We start from the raw sequence: 17,532 nt of genomic DNA, 5'->3' as shown, positions 1-17,532 counted from the left end.
CCGCCCAAGGATTGGATTGCATTGCGACGGCTCGACTATGGAGTTGTCCCGTTCTGTGAGACCGTTGGGCCGTCTTGCCGCATCGTCACCCTTCAGTTTATATGACGGCACAGCTCATACTCCAAGACTTGAATCAAATCTATTTGAGAAGCAGTCATCTAGTCGGCGAACACGAAACCCTCATTTGCATAGTTTTCGTTAAACGGGGCGGGCCTCGGACGAGGTGGCCGAGAGGGTAAGGCGATGGACTGCTAATCCGTTGTGCTCTGCACGCGTGGGTTCGAATCCCATCCTTGTCGCAAGCTTCTCACTTTGCCTCCTCTTTCCAGCAATGTCTGGCTTTGTTGCAGTCTGTCTCACACCTACAAGGCCTGCAACCGGGAAGCTTTGTACAGGTCCCTGAGCTGGCACTAGAGAGGGTGGAGAAATGTGAAGAGCTAGCACTGTGGCTACGTGTTTCGCGACCGTGAGCTGTATTTCAATGCTTTTTGGCCACAGCTGCTGTAAGGCTCTTGCGTCTCTGGAGGTCAGTCAACGCAGAACGCATTCCGCAGTCCAGACGACAGGGGCAAAGAACCTGCACCGAAACCTCTTTTTTGCTCCGCACACCGGGATGTAATTTCATACGCGTGAGCTATGTCAGCAAGAGGTTAAGGTGATGAGCTGCCTATCTGCTGTGCACAGCCCATGTGGGTTTGGACCCTATTTTTCTTGTAAAGACCTTGCTTAAGCGCATTCTGTAAAGGAAGCGTGCATGGTGCAGACACTGTTGGCGTCTGCATGAGCAGTTAGTCTGAAGGGGAAATTAGGGTCAGGTGTTTTCAATCAACGGGATGACAATCAGGTGTGAGTGAGCACCCTGTCTTATTTGAAGAACGGGGATCTATCAAAGTCTGATCTTCACAACACATGTTTGTGGAAGTGTATCATGGTATGAAAAAAGGAAGTTTGTGAGGGTGTTGGCTCGAATTTAGCCTATTACCCAAAAACATTTAAAATTCAACTTAGAAGCCAATACTCACATCTACCTCTGAGACCAGTTGGAGATAGAAAAAATACACCAGCCGTGAGTGAGAAGAAGCAAGGGTCCAGCTTTATTGTTCCATTCCACCACACGAGATCCACACCGATGAGAATTCTCAGAAGTGATCCCCCCTACCCTGAGCTTAAGCTCCAGTATTTATACTGTATTTACACACTAGATAACCCATAGGTTTCCAGAAAAGGCCTATTTCACTTACACATAGAATTGAAACCAGGGGTTTTACTTTACACATAAAATCAGAACCCAGGCATTTCCAACAACCCAGGAAACAAAAACCCAGTGTTTCTATTTACCTAGGTTTTCAAAAACCAGGGTTCTCTTTTACCTAGGTCTTCAAAAACCAGGGTTCTCCCTTACCTAGGTCTTCAGAAACCATGATTCCCATTTCCCTAGGTAATAAAAATGACGTAAGCAAGACGACTAAACAACACAACCGGGAGGGACCTTGGTCTTATCGTTATCTCGAGGGGGGGGGGGGGGGCAGCCACCCTTATAACTGGCTTTCTTCATGGTTCTCTAAAAATTAAGGCTTTCCTTGCGAGACGAGAATCTTCACCATCTGAATCATGAGTAAGTTATATTTTCCTTTTTTTCCCGTACTTCTCATTTATAATTTATTTTCATATTTGCACTATATTTCTTAGTTTATATATATTTATACTACTTGAAAAGCGGTTTACTGTACTTCCAACTTCTTAATATCATTACAGTTCTACTGTCCTGCATATCCTACTATTCTGTTTTTTATAGAGTTTCTCTATTACTATAAGATATTATTAAAGTTATTCATGTGTGTGTATGAGGAAGAGAGAGTGTGTGTGTATGTATGTTGTGTCTACTTGCCCGCCCTTGACTGTACGAGTGTGTGTGTGTGTGTGTTTTTAGCACTCCTTAGCTCGTACACTTCTTTTTGACTTTTTTGACTATTACTGATCTTAAATTGCTCGTAATTCCAATCTGTCAATGTCCGCCTAATCCCGCTTCTACGTGTCAAGGTGCCCGTTTTTCCTTCTTCTCCCTTATGTTTATTTTATGACCTTTTTTATCCACAACATTTCCCCCTCTGAGGCTGTGAAGCCTCATACACTACCTTAATTAAGCGGGTATCTGTGGAGGAACTGGTTCTGCTGCACCCCATGGCCGTCCCCCGCTAGCTGTCGGAGGATTACTCTAACAAGGCCATAATCCCTGCGCCCGTCGTCCCCGTAATCCAATGGGTCCCTTACATTAACCACTTCTACGCAACACTGATCCGAACAGGAGCTGAGGAGGTTTTGTAGACCTGGTGGGAGACGTGCTAGTGTTGTGCGCCCTGGGGTCTCATAGTAGATTGGCAGCTGGAGAATGGGCCTTAGGACCCCCCTACATCCACTTTGCGCCGGACATGTGTAGATGTACCTAGCCATAACTCTTAACCCTTAACTTACTTCTCCTTTTAACTATGTATATATATATCTCATTTCGAATTTAACTACCTTGATTATACGTTTGTTTGCCTACATCGATTATAAGATTAACTGAGTTCCCCTAATCATTTATTACTACTACTACTGCCATACGTATGAGTACACTACAGTAACTAACTACTTGATCTACACGTCCCTATCTTTCTCAACTAGGCCTGTCAGCCCACAGTTTTGTATTTGTCGGGACCTGCAGATTCTTGCTTCCCCTCAAAAACCAAACCCCAGTCTTTCGCAGTCAGGGGTGGGCGAAAAAACCTCTTACGAGGAAAAATTCCCACCCTGCCAGCACCATGTGCTCAGCAGCACCATTATACTTTTTTGTGCCTGATTGCGTCACACTTTTTTGCCCATCACATTACATGTCATACATACATACATATTTTATAACACTCGGCATAACAGTCTCTATCGGCAGTATCCCTCTGTATTCCAGTTGTCTTCGGCTCAAGCACTTTACGTACTGTAGAGAACCACCCTTTGGGGAGAGGTTAGGCTAGCACTTACACCCAGGGTATGGATCATCACATCTTCTTCTCACCCCTCAGGGTTCAGTAGATCTGCAACACAAATGAACATATAGAAAACACCAATAGGTCCCGTTTGTCTCGGATAGGCCCATTACCTTGCCACTACCTTGTACAAACGGGTCCTTGCGCCCCCTTTCCCATCAGTCCTGGCTCATGTCCTGTCTCATGTTCTCGTAGACGCTGGTGTTGCTGCTGTCACTGCTCATTGACCCCTGTCTGTCGCTGCTGTCGCTGCTCATTGACCCCCGTCGCATGGTCTCAATCACCACCCCCCGTTGAGGCGGTAACGCCTCACCCTTAACAACATACTGGCCAGAAAAGGAGGCTGGGGACATCACCATCCGCCGTGCGCAGGGGATCACACAGCAGGCCACCAGAGCCATAAGGAGAAGGAGGACGAACAGGGACGCTCCCAAGCGGGTCAGGGTAGCAGTCCAATCTCCAGAAAGAAACCAGGAGAGCCACGGCGGGAGGCGGAGACTAGACCCAAAGCCGGAGTTAGCTGCTTGCTCCATCTGGAGGGCTTGTAGTTGGCCCAGGACCTTGGAGAGGGCTCCCTCAGAACCAGTGTGCAAAGGGATTGCAGCACAGCACTCGGGACCAATCATTGTACAGACACCTTCCTCCGGGGCCCGCATCTGGTCCAGGACAAAACGGTTCTGAGCAGCCATGAGGGAAGTGGCATGGAGCTGATCACGGACCAGTCCGAGAGCACTCAGTGAGTAGTTAATGAAGCGTTGTTCGTTGTACCACATGTAATTAATCCATGCCACGTTGCGGTTGATCTGCACGGCCGGGAGCAAAATAGACGCTACACCACTGCCAACGGCCTCCATGGCTCTGTAGCGAGCAGGAACGCCAACGGGGGTACCCCCAAAGTCAAGATGGACGGTCTCATCAGCAGCCCAGTCAGAATAGTTCGCTGCATCAGCGTCACGGACATACTGAGTCCATTGGGCCACGTCGCGGCGTGAACGGGACCGGCCGGATGACGGTCGGTCAGCCACCAACAAAACACGGGTCTTACCATCCAACCTAACCGGGGCGCAGCATCCCTGCCACTCCGCAGGCAAGGTCTGGCGTACACGTTGGCCCCCGCAAAACCAGAACACATCCGCAAGGGGAACAGTACCACCACTAAGATCAGGTAGGGGAATTACCACGTTGGGGGTGCATGGGGGTGAATCACAAACAGAGGGGGTTTCAATTTGCAAATCATTAGCGAGCAGGGAGACATTACATCGGGCAGACATATTTCCCACAGGATATACGCCAACAGAGGAGCAGAGGCAGATGGGAAAGAACGAGGGCAGAGATGGTTGGACGCGGACAAAAGTCGACACTTGAGTGGTTACAGGGTGAAACAGGCATGAGGAGCTTGCATTGTGCATCCACGATGGGCCAAAATCAGCCGAAAGGGCCCCAAGGAGGCACACAGTAGGACACAAAAAATCAACAGAATAGGGGTTGGTGAGACATTCTTTGAGGTTCCCCATAGGCAGCATAAAATGGGGGGTGAGGCTACGATCATGACATACGAGACACGAGCGATCCGTCACAGATCGAGCAGTGTGGATCATCCATGCCATGTACATGTTACTCTGCTCCTCCGTGAGCGAAGTGTTAGCGGTAGAGATTGAATAATATTGTAATTTCATTAATTTATGTGCGAGCGGAGTTGACATCGGGGCAATGAGGAGGGGGTGGAGAGCCCGGGATGCGAAGGGTGACCCTGTACTATCATTGTAAGAACATGCCGTAGCCGAGCAAAGGAACGGTAGCCACAGGGGGCCAATCGTGGGCAGCTCGAAGGAGCACCTACTCGTCCGTGCCCTACCAGTAATTCTAAGATGTCCTACGCGAATCTCCACAGACCGAGCTGGGGAGAAAGTGAATGAGGCCAAATAGGGACTTCTCCCAATCAGGGACTCTTCATGGGCGAGTCTAAGGAGAGCTAACGCGCACATCGAGCTACGGGAACCTATAGTGGAGCCAGGGGCCATCCAGGATCGAACACGCCTAATACGAGGATAGAGGGCTGTGCGGGAAGTAGCAGTCGCTAGTGGGTGTAATGTATGATAGGAATCCAGGGCATTTCTTTTAAACATTGGGTCGTAGAAAAGGAAAAAGAGTACTATTAGCCCTGCTGTAAAAATCAGTTTACCCACATACGTGCTACTATTCTGTGGAGCTTGTTCCACCGGTCCCCTCCGGAACCGGGAGTAGGGGAGTGCGCAAGGATTCATGCGGAGACTGACGTTCAGGAGTAAGCTCGGGTAAGTTCAACTGTGCTGCTAGAGACTGTAGCGTATCTGAGTTGATTAGGCTCAGAGGCAAAGCGGTGTCGTCAAGGTCCTGACAGAGAGTGGCGAATGTAGACAGAAAATCCTCCGTTGCTGGGGTTACAACTTCCTGTGGGCAGATAACTACACCCGTCACTTCTATTTGGGGCGTGAGAACGGTGAGGCTACTGGCATCAGACTGAGACAGTCTATCGAGTTTTTCCACAGCTCGCCGCTTGTTCTGGGCTCGAGTGCTGTAGGCAGGGCTCAGGGATGCACCCGAATCACTGTCACTATCAGTGAACACCACTGCCCCAGTGGGCTTCCTTGTACTGTCTAGTCTTGAGGTCGATGGTTGTTCGTCGGTAGTGTCTTGCAGTAGCGGTCCCTTACCTGGTTCGGCGCTGCTGCAGTGGTTCAAGTGATACCAGTAATTCCTCCCCTCTACTTTCACAGCCGTGGGGGTTGCAGCGACCACGGTGAATGGTCCTTCCCGACGTCCCGCAAGGGGGCTCTTTCTCTTGAAAACACAAATGTATACCTGGTCCCCCGGTGCCACTAGGCGCACGTCCTCCCGTACCTCGCTCTCTCCATGGACTGCCTCACGAACCTGTGAATACAAATGTCTATGGATTTTGGTGAGGGTTCGCACATAATCCTGCATTTCGTCCTCCAATTGTGCCAAAGACGGCCCTGTGTATGGACCTCGGGTGAATGCCATAGGCATTGGGCGCCCAGTAAGCATTTCATGAGGAGTCAAGTGCGTCATACGATTGGTCTGAGAACGCATCTTCATCAAGGCCAGTGGTAAGGCCTGTACCCAGTTCAGGCGAGAGCTCTCGCATATTTTTGCCAGTTTATTAACTAGGGTACCATTCACTCGTTCTACCATGCCCTGGGATTGAGGATGATACACACATCCTAGCTTATGATCTATCCCCAAGGCAGATGCCACATTGTCAATGACGTTATTCACAAAGTGGGTACCGTTGTCCGAACTCAGAAAATCTGGAATACCGAACCGGGGAATGACTTCGCGACATAAAAATTTAGCCGCGGTCCTTGCATCTTCCTTGGAAGTTGCAGTTGCTTCCACCCACCTGCTGAAGCGGTCTACTACTACTAGAATGTAGCGCTTCCCTTCTTTCCGGTTGTCTGCTCCCATGTCTACATAATCCATCATTATATGCCGGAATGGCCCTGTCGGCGGGGGAATATGTCCTAAAGGAGCAGTGAAGTTCTTTCACACATTGTTCTTGATACACACTTCACATCTATTCAAAGCATAGTCCACCATACTGGCCAGAAATGGGGACCACCATTCCTGACGGATTTTTCGGATAGTTTCGGTTCTATGGGCATGATCCAAGCCATGGGCTTCTTTGATCAAGAGCGGGAGGTAACTGGCTGGGGCTATACACAATCCTTCTATGCTGCGCCACAATCCAGTACCCGCCTCTTTTCTCGCCCCCCGTTTTATCCACGCCGATACTTCAGCCACACCTGCGGTGTTCTGCAGCTCCACCAAGTGGGCCACATTGTCTACCTGCGGATGCCGCATCGGACTTTCCCCAGGCTGAGTTAGGGCCATCATCTGCCCCGGTCCTACGGCAGCTTTCTTAGCTGCCTCATCCGCCAGTGAGTTTCCTTTAGTGATAAAGGAGTCATCGGTCCTATGTGCCCTGCATTTCACTACAGCTAATTTTGCGGGCAATGTCATAGCATATAGTAAATCTGAAATCGCCTCCCCGTGGGTCACGGCGGTCCCATCTGCCCGCTGGAATCCCCTTTGAGCCCAGATTGGTCCAAACACATGGCAGACTCCATGAGCATAGGCTGAGTCCGTATATATATTGCAACTCTCATTACGGCCCAAATTACATGCAGCTGTCAACGCCCGTAGTTCAGCTAGCTGGGCCGAGCAGGGTTGGGGGAGCGGAACACTCATCACTACCTCAAACGTCGCCGGGTTTCGTCGTGCTTCTACTACTGCCAACCCAGCCTTATTGCCCGTATTAGTACGATAACAGGAACCGTCCACAAAATACGTATGCTTAGCATTATCAATAGGGCAGTTCTCCAAATCTGAACGCGCTTTCAAAAATATCTCTGATACTGCTACGCACTCATGGGGTACACCATCTATCGGGGTTACCAGTTTATCGGCCGGATTCACCGTGGTGCACCGTTCTATGGTGAGCTCCGGGGCTGACAGAATGGAGTCATATCCTGTTCGACGGGAGTTCGTTATCACAAAGGTCTGACTCGTTAGGAGCGCATGCAGTGCATAGGTCGTATATAATGTAACTGGGTGCCCCATGGTGATTGAGGACGCTTTCTGATATGCAAATGCGGCCGCTGCCAAAGACCGATAACAGGGGGGCATCCCTTTTTCCACGTTATCAAGAGCCGTGCTGTAATAGGAGATGGCCTGTTTTCCCATCCCTTGTTGCTGCTGAGTTAGGACGGCCGATGCGTACCCCTTTCTTTCGGATACATAGAGGTGAAAAGGTTTGCTATAATCTGGGTTAGCCAATGCAGGAGCGGTCATTAAGGCCATTTTAATATCTGCGAGTGCAGCTAGAGCTTCAGGAGTCCAGACGAGGGGGGCATTTGGCTGTGATTGGTCTGCTGCCTTAATCATATCCCGTAATGGTTGGACCCTTAGCGCGAACTCACATATCCATGGACGACTGAACCCCGCCATTCCTAGAAATGCCAACATCTGTCGCACGGTGGTTGGCTGTGGGGCCTTGCGTATGGCCTCTACATGCTTTGGTGCTATAGTACGGCTTTCTCCCTCTAACACACGACCTAGGTATTCCACCTTTTGTCTACAAAATTGCAACTTTTCTTTACTTACTTTGTGGCCATTTTCGGCCAACATTCTTAGAACCTTTAGAGAGTCGTGCTGGCATTGCTCTTTAGACGCACTACAAATCAAAAGGTCGTCGACATATTGCAAGATGGTGCTACGGCACTCCAGGGCTGAGAGGTCTTGAGCCAGTACCTGATTAAATATGGATGGGCTTTCACAGTATCCCTGCGGAAGTCTAGTGTATGTGTACTGCTGCCCTTCGTATGTGAAAGCAAACAAATGCTGTGAGTCTGGGTGCAGTGGCACGCTAAAAAATGCTGAGCATAAATCTATGACAGTATACCATTTGGTCCCTTCTGGAATGTTCGACAATAGGGTGTGTGGGTCTGGCACTACTGGTGTTTCCGGTATCACAATTTGATTAATAGCACGCAAATCATGTACTAGCCTCCACTTCTCTGAGTCAGGTTTTCTAACTGGAAAAATGGGGGTATTGCACTGACTTCGCGTGGAGATTAGAACTCCGGCCTCTACCAATCCGTGTATTGTGGGCCGTATGCCTTCTCTAGCTTGCACTGACAACGGATACTGTTTCTGGTAGGGCAACCTTGCATTCTCTTTTACCTTAATCTGAGCTAGGTCGGCGGATTTAACCAACCCTACGTCGGTCGGATGTTTTGTCCATAGCTGTTCTGGAATAGTTTTCAGTATTTCCTCATTGTCCTGATCTTTTGCTGCCTTAACTGCCATTTGTAAACCACTCCGGTCCGTGTTCGTGCATATGCAGACACTAGTGGCCACGGCGGTATCAACTGCTGTTACTGAGATTCGCACAAACTTTCCATCAGGCGACTTGTGCAAGGATGGATTGGTAGTTGGCTTCCACTCTTGTACTTCTTTTGCCTGCCCTATCATTGGCTCTACCTCTTCCCGTTCCAGGCCTTTGGTGACCATGAGTGTGACATGGGGCGCTGTCCCTTCCAGCTGATACCAGTTAGCGATTCTATCTGGGAGCTTTATAATAGCCGCCACTCCCTGTGGGCCGCTTATTATTTCCATGGTTTTAATGTCCATTACTTGTCCCTGTTCCATGTCCTCCCAAAGCTGAGCATATTCCTGGTCTCGTCCACCGTCATCATTTTTAATAGTGCAATATAAAGGGGCCTCCACTTCGGTGCAATCGGGCCGCATGTACTGTAACCATGGTTTCCATTCTGCGTATCTGTGCCAGAGTTCCGAGTTAGCTGGATCGGACATCTCTAGCCAGTATACCATCCTCACATTACGGGCGGTGCTAGGTGGCTCGTGCAACAGTAAGAATTGTGTGGATATTGATTTGGGGAACGTCACCCAAATCCCAGTCGCTTCGCACTGTATCTGAGCTCCCAACTTACACAGGGCATCACGTCCCAGTAAGTTAACAGGCGCTCCTGGCGAATATAACAGTGGTGCTTGTATTGTCACACCATCCAGAGATAGTTCTTGAGGCTCGGTGAATCGTAAGGTCTGTATTTTTCCTGAGAAGCCCATAGTTTGAATAGCCTTACAGGTGAGGGGGAGCTGTGAACCTTCTTTCCCTATACTTGAATATGTAGCTCCAGTGTCGATCATAAAAGGTGCTTGCAAGGTGTTTCCGATCGTCACTGTAACAGTTGGCTCTTGTTCTGGATGCAGTGTGGTGACGGACTGCATGAGCTCCCCCCCGGGCTTCTCTCGGCCTCCTCAACTCTGGCTGGGTCCCGGCTCCCCATAGGGGCCATACATGGGGCCACCTTGGGGTACTGGGGGTAGCGGTTGGCACCGAGGTGGCATTCCATAGCTCTCCGGTGCTCTCGGTCCAAGCACCTGACCTCTTCTTTCAGCCCTATCCACGCGGTCTCCCCAAGTTGGTCGTGGGACACGTGGACAATTTCTCCTGAAGTGGCTAGGATCACCGCATCCCCAACACCCTTCAGTTGCCATATTTGGCCTTGGCAAAACTCGACCCCGTCCGTATCCTCGTCCCCTCCCCCAGGCAGGTGGCATTCCCGGGTGCATGGGGGCCCTCATATGATATATGTAATCCATCTGGTCGGGGTGCAGCATAGTAGTTATGTGTGGGACTTGCTGTTGTGGGTGGGCCTGGTATCCATTGGCCAACAGCATAGGGTCAGCCTGTGCTGGGGCTGACGCTTGTGTATGGGGCACCATCACTGCCGCTTGTTTAATGTGTTCCCTCCTCCGTTCCTTCTCTTCCTGTTTAGTCCTGGTCAGTTCGCCGAGCTGTGCTTTATAGAGTTGGCTCATTAGGGTTTCAGTGGCATCTTTAGCTTCTTTTTTCAGCTTCCTGTGTTGCTCCACGTGATGGGTCACATGTGCCAGAAATGAAGCCCATTCCATTGCGTTGAGCCCCACCACTTCCTCTAACTTCTTCTGTACCTCCCCAGGGAGAGCCTTCTTCAATAGCAGTTTGAACAGTCCCACACTTGCCACTGAATCGTCCCATTTGGCACCCGTTTCATCCCTCCATTTATCTTGAAACTTTTGTATGAAGGTTATCACGTTTTCTTCGTCTTTCAGTTTTATATTTTCAAGCTTCCCAGGGTCCATCTTAGCCGGATACATACTCCTCACAGCATCCCATATTTCTTGCCGGTATAGGCCAAACGGGATGGCATCAGCCTTGGGGTCGTCTATCAAATCCCTGTGTTCTGCCCCATTGAAAATTTCTTCAGCCCGTCCCTTGCCCACTGTTTGGCAGAGAATGGCTTTGATATCGCCTATCACCAGGTGCTGTCCTGATGTTTTTTCCTCAAACTGTGTAATCCATTTCTGCCCCCCTTCACACATGTTGGGTAATCGTTGGATCAGGCCCGTTAGGTCCATGAAACTCCAGGGTGCATAATGTAGGGCTTTTCCTTTAACCATGAGGGGCATCTGAGTAAGGCTGGGCTCCGACTGGGAGCGGGCATGCGCCAAGCACGCTGTGACACCAGGTTCGAATCTCACTGGGGGCCTCAGGCTTTCCCTGTTCCGTAGTGTTCTAGCTCCTCTAAGCTTCAAATCGTCCAAGTCCTCCTCCTCATTGACGTCTTGTTCAACTTTTCCTTCGTTGTCTGTTTCAGCCCCCTCGCTCTCAGTCCCCACTTGGTCGTCCAGTTCCATGTCTGAACTTACTTGCTTCTTCTTCTGCTGGTGATATATTAGGACTTTTGAGGCCTTACTCAGGCTTTTCACATGTTTTCCTGCTGACTGGTTCAGTGCTCTTCCCGACCTTTGTGATTTTGACTCTCCCAAACGCGGCTTGTGCGCATACTTATTTTTCACAGCAGTCGCCATCTGGAATGCTTGACCTGCGAGATTTTTCAATTCATCCATTTTACCCACGCCGTATGATATCCCGTCCTCTAGCCGTCGAATCCTGCCCTCCAATTCCTTATCCTCCTCGACAGCATATGGGGAGAGCACCACATCCCCCTCTATACGGACCATCCGCCCCACATTGTCTCTCGGCTCACTTTTTCCTCCTCCTTTAGTATGTGGAGCCCCTCGTGCTCCGTTTCCACCCTCGTGCCCTCTCTCGCTCCGACAACTTTCTTGATTGCCCCTGGTCCCATGCCCCTCCTGCTCCTGTATTTCCTCCAGTTCCTTGTCTTTGTGCTTGTGCACCATCGGCCGTGACCCTGGCCTCGGGGTGCTAGTGCTGGGGGGAATCTCCCTGTGCTCCGGCCACCCCGGAGTGCGGGTCCAGTTTTTCATATACTCCTGTAGTTCCCTGTCCCTCTCCTTGTTGCCTACCTGTGGGAGGTCCAGCCGTGGGCTTTCGCTCTCGACCGGGGTTCTATCCTCGTATCCGGCAGCTCCTTCGTCCATTTTGATACGTTCTTCATCCTCCCGCATGCGATGCCTCATTCTTTGGTATCCGGTGAATGTTCCCTTTATGTCCACCTCAGTTTCCTTCCATTCATCTTCTCTGTCTTCCAGGTCTTGCATCATGTAGAGCCCGGCGGGTGGGGCACTTCCGACAGGTCTCACTGGAGGGCGGTACTGAGGATTATATGAGGGCGGGGCCTCGGCCAATTCCTCCTGAATGGCTTCTTTTATCTTTTTTCCTAGGCTTGCTTCCCTTTCTTCTTTCTTCCGTATCACCGCCTCTTTTCGTTCTCTCTGCCGCCTATCCTTCTCCTTCTCTTCTTTCCCTGCCTCCACAAACCAGTCCACTATCTGCCCGTTTTTCCTTCTTCTCCCTTATGTTTATTTTATGACATTTTTTATCCACAACACTTTCTTGGGGTGGTGCTGAAGTTGGAGTTGAACCGGTAAGAAAGATATTAGAGAGAGGCTTTGTTGGCTCAAATTTAGCCTATTACCCAAAAACATTTAAAACTCAACTTAGAAGCCAATACTCACATCTACCTCTGAGCCCAGTTGGAGATAGAAAAAATACACCAGCCGTGAGTGAGAAGAAGCAAGGGTCCACCTTTATTGTTCCATTCCACCATACGAGATCCACACCGATGAGAATTCTCAAAAGTGATCCCTATACCCTGAGCTTAAGCTCCAGTATTTATACTGTATTTACACACTAGATAACCCATATGTTTCAAGAAGACTATGATCTCACTACCAATAGGGTTAAAAAAAGAGCTCATTTACCTTACTCTTATGTTCCAGAAAAGGCCTATTTCACTTACACATAGAATTGAAACCAGGGGTTTTAATTTACACATAAAATCAGAACCCAGGCATTTCTAATAACCCAGAAAATAAAAACCCAGAGTTTTCAGTTACCTAGGGCATCAGAAACCAGAATTCTCAGTTACCTTAGGGGGTCAGAAACCAGAATTCTTATTTACCTTAGGGCGTCAGAAACCAGAATTCTCAATTACCTAGGGAAATAAAATGACGTAGACAAGACGACTAAACAACTGGGAGGGACCTTGGTCTTATCGTTATCTCGAGAGGGGGGGCAGTTTGACCCAGCCACCCTTATAACTGGCTCTCTTCATGGTTCTTTCTTTAAATTAAGGCCTTCCTTGCGAGCCAAGAACCCTCACCATTTGAGTCATGAGTAGGTTTACATTTTCCTGTATTTCTAGTTTATAATTTATTTTCATATTTGCACTATATTTCTTATTTTATATATATTTATACTACTTGAAAAGCGGTTTACTGTACTTCCAACTTCTTAAAATCATTACAGTTCTACTGTCCTGCATATCCTACTATTCTGTTTTTTTTTTATAGAGTTTCTCTATTACTATAAGATATTATTAAAGTTATTCATGTGTGTATGTTGTGTCTACTTGACTTGCCCTTGACTGTACGAGTGTGTGTGTGTGTGTGTGTGTGTGTATTAGCCCTCCTCAGCTCAGCTCGTATACCTCTTTTTGGCTTTTTTGACTACTACTGCTCTTAAAGATCTTTAAAGTGTAATTCCAATTTGTCAATGTCCGCCTAATCCCGCTTCTATGTGTCTAGGTGCCCGTCTTTTCTTCTTCTCCCTTTTGCTGGATGCTAGGTCTCCCTTATGTTTATTTTATGACATTTTTTTATCCACAACAGCTTCTTTACACTCCTGAGGATGTTCAATTAGAACCTGCACCAAACTCACCTGATTCAAGTCATCAGCTAATTAAGCGGCCTGCACGAGCTGAGGTGGGTGCTTTAGAGCAGATAAAACACCAAATGTGTTAGATAAGAGTTCAGAGCCTGTGTTCTAGACACATGATTTAGAGTAGAGACTTGGGTCCTGAGCTTTGGAGTTATTCTGATTATAGGTTTCAGTGAGGAAGTGACTGAAATTAAGGAGAGGAACTGAGAATAAAGTTATAGTCTTGCTGAGTAAACAGAGAATAAGGCTATATTAGTGTTACAGGGAAAAAATAAGCTCGTAGCAGTGTTGATGAAATACATATACATGTCAAAAACTCAGAGCATTTACTTAGCCTAATACTTTTTTTCCATCTGCACATAATTATTATTGTAGCAGCTGCTTTTGCAATAAAAAGACTTAAAGTCGAGGATCCCTGTAAGTATCTACAGAGAGAGAGGAGCAGTGAACCTGACATCATGTACAGAGTTAGCATGAAGGTGTGACTGAGAGTTTTTAGAAATCATTTCCTAATCTTATGCTAATATGAATACTACAATAATAATAAGAATAATAAGAAAGAATAAAGGGTGATAAAATAAATGGATTCTGTGTAAAACCTTGAACTGTATAAGTCCAAGACGAGAAGTGGTAGACTGTATCCTCCCTATAGCACGTTCCCAACACTCCTCACTTATCTGTATTCCTAACTCCTTTTCCCAGGCATTCTTAATTTTGGTACTCGCCTCACTACCTAACGCCAGAATAAAATCATAAATCCTAGAAATCATTCCTCTCTGATGTGGATTGTTTGAAAACAAGCTTTCCCAAGCCTGAAATAAGAAAAGAAACTTCGGTAATCTATTCATTTTAATAACATTGACCCTGCCAATTAGAGAAAGGGGGCGGTTACCCCAACTCTGAATGTTGGATTTAACCTTTAAGATAAGGGGAGTGAAATTAGCTGATACAAGATTAGATAAAGAACTTTTAGGGAATCAAACAGTTCAGTGAACTGACTCAGTGAATCAGTAAATCAGACGCGTCAAGAAGTTTCACACGTTACTAATCTTTCCATCCAAGGACGACTTCTTATTTTTCTGAAGAAAGGTTTAGAGCGTTGAAATATTTAACGTTATTGCTGATAGAAATGCAGACTATCGATAAAATTCCCCACGTCGACACAATCTTTTTCATTTCCTTTTTTTTTCGTTTCACTTGAGCGCATAAATTCTATGTGGATAATTCAAACATTGTGGGAAAATGTCATTCACGCAAAAAAATAAAGAAATCAGGGAACCGCTGGTGGGCATGACAACATCTCAAACACGCGGGCCGTGACTTTCTGTAAAGTGTCTGCACGGTCTCTCGCAGACCCGTGGGTGTCACCGTTACTTGGTGTCCTATCAGACGAGCACCTGCTCCATTCCGTCTAGCACTGGGCGATTAAATCAATATAATATCTGTATCGTGATAGATGATTACGCAATACACTTTTCTGAGAGATTGTTGGTACGCCGATGTATTTTTTAAATGTTTTTGATTATTACAAATTAAACGGTACTGAATAGATGCTGTTTATTTGATGTAATAAAAAAACACTTACTCTTCTCTGTCTATATTAAAGAAAACTTTTTTATTTTTATTTTACTGCTGTTTTTTGCAGACAGTTTGTTAGCTAAATTGTATATCGAGGTACGCATCGTGTATCATAGAAGTATCGCGATATATGTTTTTGTCATATTGCCCAGACCTTCTGATTTTTCATACAATTGCAATTATTTGTGGAATTAAAATAACAGCTGGCTGGCAAGTTTCATTTCATTGTCCCATAACACAAAGATTTGAGGGACACAAAAAAAAGCGATGCGCACAAAATCTCGTTTGGAAATGGCTAAAGGGCTGAACTTGAACCATTTCAATGAATCACTAAATCAGTCAGTTCAGAGGATTGAATCAGTGAATCATTTCTTGAACAGTTGTGTTTCTTTATATAAAAACAGAACTCTAGAAAAATGTTAAACTTTATCTTTAGCTCAATGACTTGGTGAAATGTGAAAGTCAGTTTGTCTGAAACGTGCATATTGCACATTTGTCTCTTCTTTGGTTAATCTTGAAAATAAATGTGTCTTTTTTTAAAAATATTTTTTTTATCTTCTTCAATAACAGCGATGAAGAATCAATTAAGGTGTACGTCCACGTGCGACCTTTGACCCAAGGCCGGCTGAGGACAGACAGAGACCAGGATTTATGTTTGACGGTGACCTCGGAACACACGCTGCGTCTGAACTCCAAATCCAAGCCGCGAAACTTCACCTAAGATCACGTGGCGGACATGGACACGACTCAGGTGAGAGGAGCGTAAGCGAAGAGTAAATCAAACAAAATACCTACAACAAATAGTTTAAAAGAGTCAACTCACTGAAGTGAATCATACCGGCGAGTTCAGTAAGTTTGATTCACCAAAAGAGATTCAACGTTTATGGTCTTAAAGGTTTTATTAGTATTATTGTGGTTTATTTAAACCTTCAGCTTTATCATGTTTTTGTGTTTTTAGGGCTTTTTTTTAAGAGTAAACTGTTTTAACTGCTGTGTGTGTTTTTATCTGTCCTGCAGGAATACATGTTCTCCTTAGTCTCTAAAAACATTGTGGAGTCGTGCACGCATGGTTACAATGGCACGATATTCGCATAGTGAGTCTCCAGACTGTACAGAACAACATGCAGTTTCTTAACTCACAATGATCAGTCAGCTTCAAAACTATATATATATATATATATATATATATATATATATATATATATATATATATATATATATATATATCAAACTAAATCCGGTGTTAGAGTGATTGATCTTTTTCCTCCTTATTTTCCCGCTGATGCAGTGGACAGACGGGTTCAGGGAAGACCTTTCCCATGCTGGGTGAGTTTTATACACACACACACTGAGTATCCGTCAGCATGTTAGTGTACAGTGCTAATGAAACCCTGTGTGTGTGTGTGTTTTAGGGCCGAACGAGCTGACGGATTTCTCTGATCAGCTGCGTGGTGTTATTCCTCATAGCATTGAGCATTTGTAATCCCTCATGAGCAGAGTGGGGGCGGAGGTGAGCTGTTACATTCAACCTCACATCAAACATGCTACCTGCACCACCCTCCTGTCTGTAGACACGGCAGCAGACCCGCCCACTCACCAATAAGCCCACCCACTCGTCCACAGACCGCCCGCTCGTCAATAAGCCCACCCACTCGTCCACAGACCGCCCGCTCGTCAATAAGCCCACCCACTCGTCCACAGACCGCCTGCTCATAAATAAGCCCACCCACTCATCCACAGACCACCTGCTCGTCAATAAGCCCACCCATTCGTCCACAGACCTCCCGCTCGTCAATAAGCCCACCCACTCGTCCACAGACCTCCCGCTTGTCAATAAGCCCACCCACTCGTCCACAGACCGCCCGCTCGCCAATAAGCCCACCCACTCGTCCACAGACCGCCCGCTCAGAAATAAGCCCACCCACTCGTCCACAGACCACCCGCTCGTCAATAAGCCCACCAACTCGTCCACAGACCGCCCGCTCCTCAATAAGCCCACCTGCTCGTCAATAAGCCCACCAACTCGTCCACAGACCGCCCGCTCGTCCACAGACCACCCGCTCGTCAATAAGCCCACCAACTCGTCCACAGACCCACCCGCTCGTCAATAAGCCCACCCACTCATCCACAGACCCACCTGCTCGTCAATAAGCCCACCCACTCGTCCACAGACCGCCCGCTCATCAATAAGCCCACCAACTCGTCCACAGACCCACCCGCTCG

The 17,532-nt window shown here is 47.3% G+C and overlaps 1 long non-coding RNA gene and 1 other non-coding gene across 2 annotated transcripts; both read left to right on the top strand.

Annotated features, from left to right (window-relative positions):
• The first annotated feature begins 217 nt into the window (after positions 1 to 217).
• trnas-gcu (transfer RNA serine (anticodon GCU)) lies at positions 218 to 299 on the top strand. The gene has a single exon. It is a non-coding gene; the product is annotated as a tRNA-Ser (tRNA).
• A 15,585-nt stretch (positions 300 to 15,884) lies between these two features.
• On the top strand, positions 15,885 to 17,006 carry LOC108261764 (uncharacterized). The gene is made up of 4 exons (XR_001811643.3): positions 15,885 to 16,060; positions 16,327 to 16,403; positions 16,598 to 16,635; positions 16,722 to 17,006. It is a non-coding gene; the product is annotated as an uncharacterized LOC108261764 (long non-coding RNA).
• Positions 17,007 to 17,532: the final 526 nt, after the last annotated feature.

This window comes from Ictalurus punctatus, chromosome 12, assembly GCF_001660625.3.
Source record: "Ictalurus punctatus breed USDA103 chromosome 12, Coco_2.0, whole genome shotgun sequence".
Taxonomy (NCBI): domain Eukaryota; kingdom Metazoa; phylum Chordata; class Actinopteri; order Siluriformes; family Ictaluridae; genus Ictalurus; species Ictalurus punctatus.
Note: the sequence above shows the minus strand (reverse complement) of the source record. Positions and strands in the feature narration are given on the sequence as shown.